This window comes from Balaenoptera physalus (assembly GCF_965194825.1).
Source record: "Balaenoptera physalus genome assembly, chromosome: 4".
NCBI lineage: Eukaryota > Metazoa > Chordata > Mammalia > Artiodactyla > Balaenopteridae > Balaenoptera > Balaenoptera physalus.
The window spans coordinates 91,370,335-91,382,432 of record NC_138891.1 but is presented as its reverse complement, the minus strand read 5'-3'; the positions used below and the strand labels follow the sequence as shown (position 1 = coordinate 91,382,432).

At 44.3% G+C, this 12,098-nt stretch overlaps 1 long non-coding RNA gene across 2 annotated transcripts in view; it reads right to left on the bottom strand.

Moving 5' to 3' along the window:
* Positions 1-12,098, bottom strand: part of LOC309659431 — a 65,872-nt gene that overhangs the window by 31,942 nt on the left and 21,832 nt on the right. The gene's annotated exons all lie outside the window — the stretch shown is intronic.

The window sequence follows — 12,098 nt, the reverse complement described above, 5'->3', positions numbered from 1 at the left end:
GGGGAGGAGAGAGAAGCAGAGGAAAAACGATATTAGTGATGAAAGTTTCTTACTAGTGAAAAGAAACAGTGCCAGCGGAGTCAGAGCCAAATAGGATTTTGTTCTTAGTGTAGCCATACCTATATGTCTCATTTCTCACTCTCTTTTTAGGTATTAATTAACTTATTAAGTAATTTGTAAATTTTTTTTCGACATATGATTGACATGTAGCATTATATTGGTTTTAGGTGTGCCACATAATGATTTGATATATTACAGTTGTCCCTCAATATTTGTTGGAGATTGGTTCCTGGATCCCCCTTGGATACCCAAATCCAAGGATGCTCAAGTCCCTTATATAAAATGGTGCAGTATTTGCATATAATCTAAGCACATCCTCCTGTACACTTTTAATCATCTCTAGATTACTTACAGTACCTAATACAATGTAAATGCTCTGTAACTAGTTGTAATACAATGTAAATGCTATGTAAATAGTTGTATGGCCAATTCAAGTTTTGCTTTTTGGAACTTCCTGGAAATTTTTTTTTTATTAAAAGATTTTTGACCCGCAGTTGGTTGAATCCAGGGGTACGGAACCCATGGGTAAGGAGGGTGGGCTGTATGTTGCAAAATGTTCAACACGATAAGTTTAATTAACATCCATCAACACACATAGTCACTACTTTTATTTTCTTGTGACGACAACTTTAAAGATTTACTCTCTCAGAAGCTTTCAAATGCACAGTACAGTATTGTTAACTATAGTCGACACGCTGCATGTTATTCCATCCCAGGACTTGTTTATCTTATAACTGGAAGCTTGTACCTTTTGACCCTCTTCTCACATTTCCTCCACTCCCGCCCTCAACAGCCTGCCTCTGGCAACTCCCAGTCTGTTCTCTGTAACTACGAGCACATTTTTTTCTCCCTCTTTTTATGCCACATGAGAAGAGGCTGAGCATGATAAGGCAGGAGAGTACAGAGGGAAGTTGTTTGGGAGCACTAGAAAGACGGAGTAAAGCTGTCCCTTTATATTGCTCTAACAGCCCAGGCAGTGGTTCCCTGTCCCCGCTGGGTGAGCCGAGGGCCCCTGCCTGCTAACCCATGCAGCGCCTTTGTTCAAATTAGAGAATGGCAGTGAGGCTGGGTGAGCAGAGCAAGGTCTGAACTTCAGCCTCTCTGCACCCCCTTGGGATAGTGCACTGCACACCCATAGCACTGGAGAGAAGCCCCTGTGGCTGAGGAAAGACCCATGAACTTGACTGTCTTCCCTGAGGTCAGTCTTCCTGGGAGTCCCAGCCCTCCAGCCTGGAACACAGAGACGGGACTTCAGGGCGACCCAATTAGATGATGGCAAATGTCACAGCCACATAGTCCCTTTCTCCCCCCTTCTTCTGTAAGAAGCCCTTTCCCCTCAGAGGCCACTGTAATTAACCCAAGAGAGAACAAGCCATCCTTCTAGTCAAACAAGAAGCTGCTATCACAGTTGACATCTTCAAACGGAAATCCCGTTTTCAGGGATTTCACGTATATGTCCTTCCATGTGAAAATCCTTATAGGTGATGCTAAAAAAAAAAAAAAAAATAGAAAAGCCATATTAGTATTCCACTGTGCCTCTACCCCATCCTCCTGTATCCACACCAGATCTAACAGTTCAGAAATCTATACGAAGGAGCTGCTCTGCTCATTAAGGGATCAGACAATGACAGTCCCGTTGTCTGAGCCAGAGTGGGTGCAGAGCTGTGAGCTGCTTTGTCTAAATGCCACAAATTGTTATAGTTTTGCTCTGCACTTCAGTATTGGCGTCATCACCCTTTAATGGGCCAGAAGGCTCTGCTGTAACATTCAAAAGCAGTAACAACATTCTTGGTCCCTGTCCAGTTTTCAATATAATTATTTGTCAGAATCATATTAACCTGATATATGACAAACTCATAAAATGGATTCATTTAGGTCTCCAGGAGTCCTCCCTCATTAACTCTGGTATTTATAGCTATGGCTTTGATGATACAATCCCTCCTCCTGTGAAACATAGAGCAGGGATGTCAGATTTCCCTGACGCTGTTGGGGGGGAGTCATTTGTTATCTAGTGTTGCAAAGAGGGGCAGAAGAAATCTGGCCTCGAGTCCAGGCCCCCGTGAACCTTGATTGGCTCCTCTGACAGTTCCTCTCTTTTTAGGGCAGGGGAAAAAAACTAAAACTAAACACTTGTACACAAATCCTAAATGTTTAATAACTTTCCCAAGGTAATGAGGAAGAACCAAGGACTCTGAAGTATTCAGAGAGCTGGTTCTGTAATCAGACTTCCTGGAATCAGATCCTGGCTTTACCACTTACCATACTAGCTTGGGCAAGATGCTGAATTTCCTTAGATCTCAGTTTCCTCATCTGTAAAATGGGGGTTGTTGAAGGGATCCAAAGAATTAACACATAGAAAGTGCTTAGAACAATTTTTGGCCCATAACAAGTGCAAAATAAATGTTACTTAAATTATGATTACAATTGCTATTACTACCTTGGGCCACAGCGAAACCGAATTTTTGCTCTACAGGTCTACGGTCCAGCACAGTCGCTTTCACACTGCGTTCTAGGGAGCACTGGGCTTGAGCAGAGGTGACCCAGGGACCCCAGGGGTGGAGGTGGGGTAGCTGTGGAAACTGCAGGGGCAAAGGCCCATCAGAAGCATCATTCCCCATATTCTTTAGTCAGAGCCTTGACGCTTCCACCCATTTCAAGTATTGGAATCCTAGATGAGTTTTCATTTAAACAGTGGGTTCTGGGACTGAAATGAAACAGATTGAAAACTGCAGCTCCAGATACCTGTGACCTGTTCAAGTCCCCCAGCTAATCTAGGGGGCCCTATGAGCACTTGTCTCTGCTGCTCACCACAAATTCATAAAACTGTGATCGCGAGGCCGTTAGAAGTTTTCTTTTACTTTTAATTTTTTGGGAGTGACATGGCTGGGACTTTGAATTCCTGGTATTGCCAGAGGCTAAGGGTGTTTCTTTTTTTTTAAAATAAATTTATTTATTTATTTATTTATTTATTTATTTATTTATGGCTGTGTTGGGTCTTCATTGCTGAGCGTGGGCTTCCTCTAGTTGTGGCGAGTGTAGGCTTCTCATTGTCATGGCTTCTCTTGTTGCGGAGCACGGGCTCTAGGCGCACAGGCTTCAGTAGTTGTGGCATGTGGGTTCAGTAGTTGTGGCTCGTGGGCTCTAGAGCTCAGGCTCAGTAGTTGTGGCTCACGGGCTTAGTTGCTCCGCGGCATGTGGGATCTTCCCAGACCAGGGCTTGAACCCGTGTCCCTTGCATTCGCAGGCGGATTCTTAACCACTGCGCCACCAGAGAAGCCCTAAGGGTGTTTCTGAGGGCTTGTAAACGGCTGTGTTGGAAATGTTGTCCATGATGGCAATCAGAACCGTGAGCTTTTATTGCATCGGGACTAGCAGAGCTAGTGAGCTGTTAATAGTGACGGGGTCTGAGTTCACTGTGGTGTTTCTCATGTTGCTGTCTTCATGGCCGAGCTTGTTCCAGGATTCCAAGGTCCACTGTGTTCTCAGATTGTCTACCTATCTCCTGGAGACCAAGCATCAGGCATTTGCAGTCAGCTCACATTCTTGCAGTGGGCCCTGTTTGACTCCCACAAATCCCTTTAGGATTGATTCATTAATTCTGAACAACAATGAGAATGCAATGAAGCCTTTTCTACTCATTCCAAAAGATCCTAGTAAACACCAATTTCATCCCATCATTTGCTTCCTCAGAACTTTAGTTTCTCCCCTGTAAGTCTGTTGGATAAAGTTCAGGCTCTTCAGCCTGACTTCTGGGCTGACCTAACCCCACTAACCCTTACTTTCCGATAGAGCAGGCAAGTTTTATCACCACCCTCCATGTCATCTGTTCCCCACTCTCTCCACCTTTCCAAAACTGATTCATTGTTAAAGAACCACCCATGACCCCTCTTCTCTCCTGAGCCTTCTCCTGACTACTCAAAACACAATTTCTCCCTTCTTTGATCTACAACCGTGTGCTCTGTCTGCTTTGCTCACTTAGGCCATTATTCCATGATGGCAGTTCTAGGAGTAAAGAGATGATGCATTAGACACACCATCAGGGAAGGTCAGTTGCAGTTACCAAGGCAGGATCCCAAAGAGTGGCATCTGGCCTGGGGAGACGGAGTACCGCTAACCTGACTCTCCCAGCACTCATGTATAAGTCAGAACGCTCATTGTAAAGAGACGTAGGCCATTCACATGAGCAGAATGCATGGGTCCCCTATCCTGGGCTCTTTTCTCCCTCCATCAATATGTCAGGGAAGCTTAACTGGTCATCAGGAGGTTGACTAGACATTTCAGCAAAGAAGGAAAATAGCTTTGTGAACTATTTAATATGGATTACAGTGAGAACTGGCTACACCCCTCTGCCCCCTAGCAGGAATGGGGACCCTACTGACCAAATGCTCTGGCCCCCAATTCAGTGTCTGTCCATTGGATATTGTCATCAACAGTGAAAATATCTGCTTCTCTTTTCCCCCATTTTTCTAAGCTCATAAGACTTATTTTTTCCCTTCTGTGACTCATCAATTTTATCCTTTTACTCAAGAAATATTTGTTGAACATCATTTGCTATGTACCAAATGCTAGCAATATAAAAGTGAACAATACCCTGGATACTTCCACACCACTGGCTTTACTACAGTCAAATTTTGATAAAGATCTAAAAGCCATTCTTTCTTTTTAAGGTGACTTTGGTATATTTAATCTGATCCATTTAGGCCTTGATACCAGAGTTTTGCGTAACACCATTACCTGACTTTCCTGAGTGAATAGCTTATTGCCTCAATAGTATTTTAAGTTCCTAGAAGGCAGAGAACAACTCAGTATTTCACATTTATCCCTTGTAGTAGGTAAGGTATGTTGTGCCTATAGTAAGAATTAAATATTTGTCTCTTTACAAGAGACACCATGTTTCTTACCAGCCATAAGGCAAGAGGGGGGGCAGCTTTATCTAGTTTTATTTCAGAAATTCCCCAACCAATGGCCCACATTAAATCCAGCCAGCAGACATATTTTATTTGGTCTACAGATAGTTATGGGTTTTTTTTTTTTTAATTGAGCCAACATTTAAAAAGGTGAGATATCTCTCTCTCTCTCTCTCTCACACACACACACACACACACACACACAGCCCTAGAATTCCAAGCTCCTTTGGATTTTCAGCTTCCTTTGAAAAACTGGAAGACCTACAATTCTTGGTCTCATACCCACTGAGCAAAAGTGCTGGCACGAAAGTATGCAGGACCACTTCAGAGAGCAAATGTTCCCGGTAGGCTGCAGTCTCTGTCGCTCTGTGTTTCATCACGCTTGGCCTGCCTCACTTACATAACAGCTGAATCTTGAGGCAGTTGAGTCTGTGGCCTCTGTTTTACATGAAGCCAGTATATTGGGAAAGGGAGGAAATAGCCTCCATCGACCCATAGAAAGAGAATCACGCTGAGCCAGCCCTGAGTTTCCTGGCGCTCTGGACATGAGGACAATCTGGCCGCTGGGCCTGCACCTTGGACCTGGGCCTTCCTTACGGTTAGTGTTCTCTGGAATGTGGAAGCTCCCTGCTGAGGAGACTACTGGGGCTCCAAATGGCCTGTCTCATTGAATCCAAGTTCTCTGCCTCTCCAGCACAGACTGGACCCCATCTAAGCAGTGTTCTGGCTCGTTGCATGCTGACTACCCTCAGGTGCTGCCAAGGCAATCTGCTGGCCTCGCTGTCCCCTACCCCATACCTGTCTTTCTCATTCTCTCTTCAGGCAACATGGAGTGGAACAGTGCTCACCAGGAGGAAAGTAAAAAAGGGAGGAAGGAAGAGGAAGGGAGAGGGAAGACTTTTAGAGAGGGAGTTTTATATGTTTCATCCTGTTTGATTTCAGGTCTCTGTCCAGAAAGATTTTAGTCATGTTTGTGGGTATGTTTGTGTTCAAGTGTGTTGTATACATGGGATATGTGTGTGTGTGTGTGTGCAAATAGATCTGCAACTCTTACTCAAGATAGAAAAGGAAAAGCAATAAGAATATTGAGCATATCAGGACGTCCCTGGTGATGCAGTGGTTAAGAATTCGTCTGCCAATGCTGGGGACACGGGTTCAAGCCCTGGTCTGGGAAGATCCCACATGCCACGGAACAACTAAGCCCATGCACCACAACTACTGAGCCTGCACGCTAGAGCCCACGAGCCACAACTCTGTGCACCTAGAGCCCATGCTCCACAAGAGAAGTCACCACAGTGAGAAGCCCGTGCACCACAATGAAGAGTAGCCCCCGCTCGCCGCAACTAGAGAAAGCCCACGCGCAACAAGGAAGACCCAGAGCACCAAAATATAAATAAATAAATTTAAGAATTAAAAAAAAAGAATATTGAGTTTGTAACGTAAGTGACAACCATTGTGCAAGAGCAAGCTGCTTTCCTATCAAAGTACCAAGTGCATGTGTGTCCGCACATGTGCACATTAGGAATATACATGCACGTGTGCCCACACACATATGCATTTCTTTTTTAAAAAATTATAACTTAATGACTTGCTTATGTAGAAACTTGGAACATAAAATCTAAAAAAGGGAAAGAAGAAGGAATAAAACTCAAACATAATCTTAACACTCAGAGATAATTTTTCATCTATTTCCTATTTCTATGCATAATGCATATTTTATATAGCTGGAGTTTATATTGCATATTAAAGTTTACTAGCTTGTTTTTTCCCTCTTAAAATTATGTCATAGACATAGCCCAGGGACATAAAAAACACTTTATAACAATCATTTTAGTATTTCCATTACAACCATAGTGTGGATCTTCACAATTTAATTAACCAATTTCTAATTTTTGAGCATTTAGACTGATAAAAGTTTTTTGACTTTTGTAAGTAACATGATAATAAACATCTTCACCCAAGGATCTTTGCATTAATTATTATTTCCAAAAATAGAGTAACTGGAAAAAGAGTAAAATTACCTTTAAAATTCATGAGTTGTATATTGTTGAATTGCTTTCCTAAAGGTGATACTACTTTATCTTCCCAACACCCTGATTTGAAAGTGTGCACTAGAAAGCTCACAGAAGTGTTCATTTAGATATACCTAGCTAAGATGTCTAACAATACACGAAGGACTTATTTTATTGTATAATTTATGAGTGTCAACAGAATATATCATTTGAGAATATCAAAGCCACTGGCTGCTGGGCTTCCCTGGTGGTGCAGTGGTTGAGAATCCGCCTGCCAATGCAGGCGACTCGGGTTCGAGCCCTGGTCTGGGAAGATCCCACATGCCGCGGAGCAACTAGGCCCGTGAGCCACAACTACTGAGCCTGCGCGTCTGGAGCCTGTGCTCCGCAACAAGAGAGGCCGCGATAGTGAGAGGCCCACGCGCCGTGATGAAGAGTGGCCCCCACTTGCCGCAACTAGAGAAAGCCCTCGCACGGAAACGAAGACCCAACACAGCCAAAAATAAATAAATAAATAAATAAATAAATAAATAAATAAATAAATAAAAGTGCTTTGGAAAAAAAAAAGCCATTGGCTGAAAGTGTGTTTGCTCAGGTGACACAATTCAGTCTTTCTAAGAGAAATAAAAGAGTAAACCTCTTGTTTGTCCCCAGTTACAGCTCTGGGATCTTCATCCTTCTCTAACCGCCCCCTTTCATTCCAGGGTAGACCTGCAGCATGTCACATGAGTGACAGTGACAGAAGTGACATGTTCACTACTGCCTGCCATACTACTGGCCAGCAGAAGTCCCTCAGCTCACTGCTGCAGAAGCCCCTGCAGAGCCCGCGGGGCCCCATTTTCCTCTACCGCCCGCTTCCTTACAAATTCTCTCTGGATCCCCAGTATGTTACCATTGCCTTTTCTCCTTCCCACTCCAAACTTCTCTTTTGAAGTGAAAGGGGAGAAATAGCCCTCCAAAGGATACTTTCAGGTTTCACAACTGTACTGTCTTGGGCTGTATGAATTTTTATTTGTGTGTTTCCTTCTTATTATTGTTATTACCATTTGCTCTTTGTCTTACAACCCTCATTCCCTGTAACTCACAGAACCGGTCTAGCCAGGGCTGGCGTGGCACCAGCCACAGGGAGCTCCAAGGGCAACTCTCCCACCTCTGCTCAGAGAGAACTTTGCCCCACCCCGAAAACTGCCCAGGCCAGAGGAGAGGAGGGTGTTGAAAGGTAACCTTTGTTTTCCTCTGGCTTAGGGATTTTAAGATCCAGCATTCAGAGGTCATCCTCAAAATGTCCAGTCAATTTCCATGCCATGAAGCTCCATGGTCCCCCATGCCAACAACTGCTTCAAGTTTGCCCACAGGCCCACTAGGCATCCTGGAAGTTTCAGCTTGTGTAGAACCTACACCCTTACTGGGGACCTAGTTATGGACCATTCAACATAAAAGACATAGTGAGGTTCTGACGTTAAAATCCAGTCCTTCCTCCTAAGAAGTTGTAGAGTATCTCTGTCCCCGTTCTTTCTTAGGGATTGTCACCCTGATTATTGTCTGCCAGTCTGCTTATATTTTTCACTCAGATAGCAGTCTGTTTCAAAATGGTCATTTCCTTAATCCTGGGAATTTTTATATTAATTACAAAACATTCTCTCTGTCTCGGTGTTTCAACTCTCTCTGAATTTCCCAATATGTGAAAGGTTTGGATACTTCCTCCTTCAATGGCCAGCAGCGAGCAACTGACAAGCCTGAACACAACCTGAAAAAAATTTCCCTACTGTTCAAAAATTATAGATCTATGATAAATTCTGAGTCATAACATCAATCATTTTCCTGGGCTGCAGCTCTCTGAAGATTTGACTGTTTAACTGAACTAATTCTCAGGGACACACGCTCTATGCCCCAGCCTTTGAAAGTCTGGGTTCAGATTGATAACTGTCCTTCTTCCTGTGGAAAGAAAAGTGCTCAGCACTGAAGGTAACCCATATGAGTCTCTTGCTTGCTAAATTAAAAAGCCTGCCTAATAGACTTGAGAACTAAATTCAATGTATCTATTTTTAATTTTTTTCTCAGTTTATAAGTGTAATTCAGGTTTATTACAGAAAATTTAGAAAAATGAGTTAGCAAAAAAATTAATAAATAAATAAAAGTCAATAAAAACTACCTGTAATTCACCACAGATATTTAATTTTTTGCATATAGCCTTCCAGACATTTAAAAGAAATCTGTTTAAATGAAAATAGGATTATACTATTTGGTAATCCTTTTTCTTTTGTAGAATGATTAATGTCTGCCTTGGATTTGAACATCAGAATGGAAAGTGAGCATTCTTAAATTTTCCCCACAGTAAATAGATTTTTTCCTAAAGTCAAGTGAGAACAAACCAAGAATAAACGCAGTAGCTTATAGCCTAAGTTGTGTGCTTGTCACACTACTTCTTTTCCTTGTTTTTCTAGTTTGGGTAAACAAAAGGAAAGATGAAGGGACAGAAAAGAAAGGAACCTATGTCTGATCAGGTCGTTGTGCTGTCTCCCTCTACATTGGGGCTTGAGCTATTTATTTTTAATAAGGAAGGAGCCTCCTCTAGGTAACATGACAGGTCTTATGTAGCTACAGGTTCTTGGGCAGGCAATGGTTAATTGTGACATAATTCTGCCATGAGAAGTGGCCCATAAGTTTGTCTCCCATTGGAGTGCCCTATTTTGACTTGCAAACACTCAAGTGGGTGTGGCCATAGCATGGGAAATGATGACCAGAAGCCCCAACCATTCTGTATGTATGTTCATGCTGTCTTTTCTCTATGTTGGAATCAAAGACCGACAGGCATTTTTAAGTAAGCATTTGAGTTATTTTAGTTGATGTTCTTCTCCGCTATCATCTTGAAACCAAGCAGTACACTATGGGACTCCTGGGCATGGAAGCCTTTCTGTTTCCCTCGTTTCTTATTTATAGGAAATAGGCTTCAGCCTCCATCACCTTCCCTGAGTTCCAAACGGCAGGTTCAAACAATTGTTAATCAGGGAAGGGAGGGGATGCAGAGACAAGGGAGGAGCAGTCAAGAAACAATAATGCAGCCTTGGGACAGGATCCTGGTTCCGCCTCAAGGGATACACATAAAAATATCTTTGAGCTCTTCTGCAGAACTAAAACCCCCAACAAATGGAAAATATTAACTACTTGATGAATCATTCTTCATTCCAGAGAGAAGGTCACAGTTTGATAACCTCAAGAACCACAGAAGAGGATTTTGAGAAGATGGCGGAAGAGTAAGACACAGAGATCACCTTCCTACCCACAATACATCAGAAATACATCTACATGTGGGACAACCCCTACAGAACACCTACTGAACACTGGCAGAAGACCTCAGACCTCCCAAAAGGCAAGAAACTCCCCACGTACCTGGGTAGGGCAAAAGAAAAAAAAAAAACAGAGACAAAAGAATAGGGATGGGACCTGCACCAGTGGGAGGGAGCTGTGAAGGAGGAAAGGTTTCCACTCACTAGGAAGCCCCTTCGCGGGCAGAGACTGCGGGTGGCAGAGGGGAGAAGCTTCGGAGCCACGGAGGAGAGCGCAGCCACAGGGGTGCGGAGGGCAAAGCGGAGAGATTCCCGCACAGAGGATCAGCGCCGACCAGCACTCACCAGCCCAAGAGGCTTGTCTGCTCACCCGCCGGGGCGGGCGGGGGCTGGGACCTGAGGCTCGGGCTTCGGTCGGATCCCAGGGAGAGGACTGGGGTTGGAGGCGTGAACACAGCCTGAAGGGGGCTAGTGCGCCACAGCTAGCCTGAAGGGAGTCCGGGTAAAAGCCTGGAAGTGCCTAAGAGGCAAGAGACCATTGTTCTGGGATGCGCGAGGAGAGGGGATTCAGAGCACCACCTAAACCAGCTCCAGAGACGGGCGCGAGCCGCGGCTATCAGCGCGGACCCCAGAGACGGGCAGGAAACACTAAGGCTGCTGCTGCCGCCACCAAGAAGCCTGTGTGCGAGCACAGGTCACTATCCACACCTCCCCTCCCGGGAGCCTGTGCAGCCTGCCACTGCCAGGGTCCCGTGATCCAGGGACAACTTCCCCGGGAGAACGCACGGCGCGCCTCAGGCTGCTGCAATGTCAGGCTGGCCTCTGCCGCCGCAGGCTCGCCCCGCATCTGTACCCCTCCCTCCCCCCATCCTGAGTGAGCCAGAGCCCCGAATCAGCTGCTACTTTAACCCCGTCCTATGTGAGCGAAGAACAGACGCTCTCAGGCAACTTACATGCAGAGGCAGGTCCAAGTCCAAAGCTGAACCCCAGGAGCTATGCGAACAAAGAAGAGAAAGGGAAATCTCTCCCAGCAGCCTCAGAAGCAGCAGATTAAAGCTCCACAAACAACTTGATGTACCTGCATCTGTGTAATAACTGAATAGACAACGAATCATCCCAAATTTAGGAGGAGGACTTTGGGAGCAAGATATATTATTTTTTCCCCTTTTCCTCTTTTTGTGAATGTGTATGTGTATGTGTATGCTTCTCTGTGAGATTTCGTCTGTATAGCTTTGCTTTCACCATTTGTCCTAGGGTTCTCTCTGTCCCTTTTTGTTTTTCTTTTTTACTTAAAAAATGTTTTTTTCTTAATAATAATTTTTTATTTTTTATTTTAATAACTTTATTTTATTTTATCCTACTTTATTTTATTTTATACTCTTTCTTTCTTTCTTTCTTTCTTTCTTGCTATTTTTTCTCCCTTTTATTCTGAGCCGTGTGGAGGACAGGCTCTTGGTGCTCCAGGCAGGCATCAGGGCTGTGCCTCTGAGGTGGGAGAGCCAACTTCAGGACACTGGTCCACAAGAGACCTCCCAGCTCCACGTAATATCAAACGGCGAAAATCTCCCAGAGATCTCCGTCTCAACACCAAGACCCAGCTTTGCTCAACGACCAGCAAGCTACAATGCTGGACACCCTATGCCAAACAACTAGCAAGACAGGAACACAGCTGCATCCATTAGCAGAGAGGCTGCCTAAAATCATAATAAGGCCACAGACACCCCAAAACACACCACCAGACGTGGACCTGCCCACCAGAAAGACAAGATCCAGCCTCATCCACCTAATCCACCAGAACACAGGCAATAGTCCCCTCCACCAGAAAACCTACA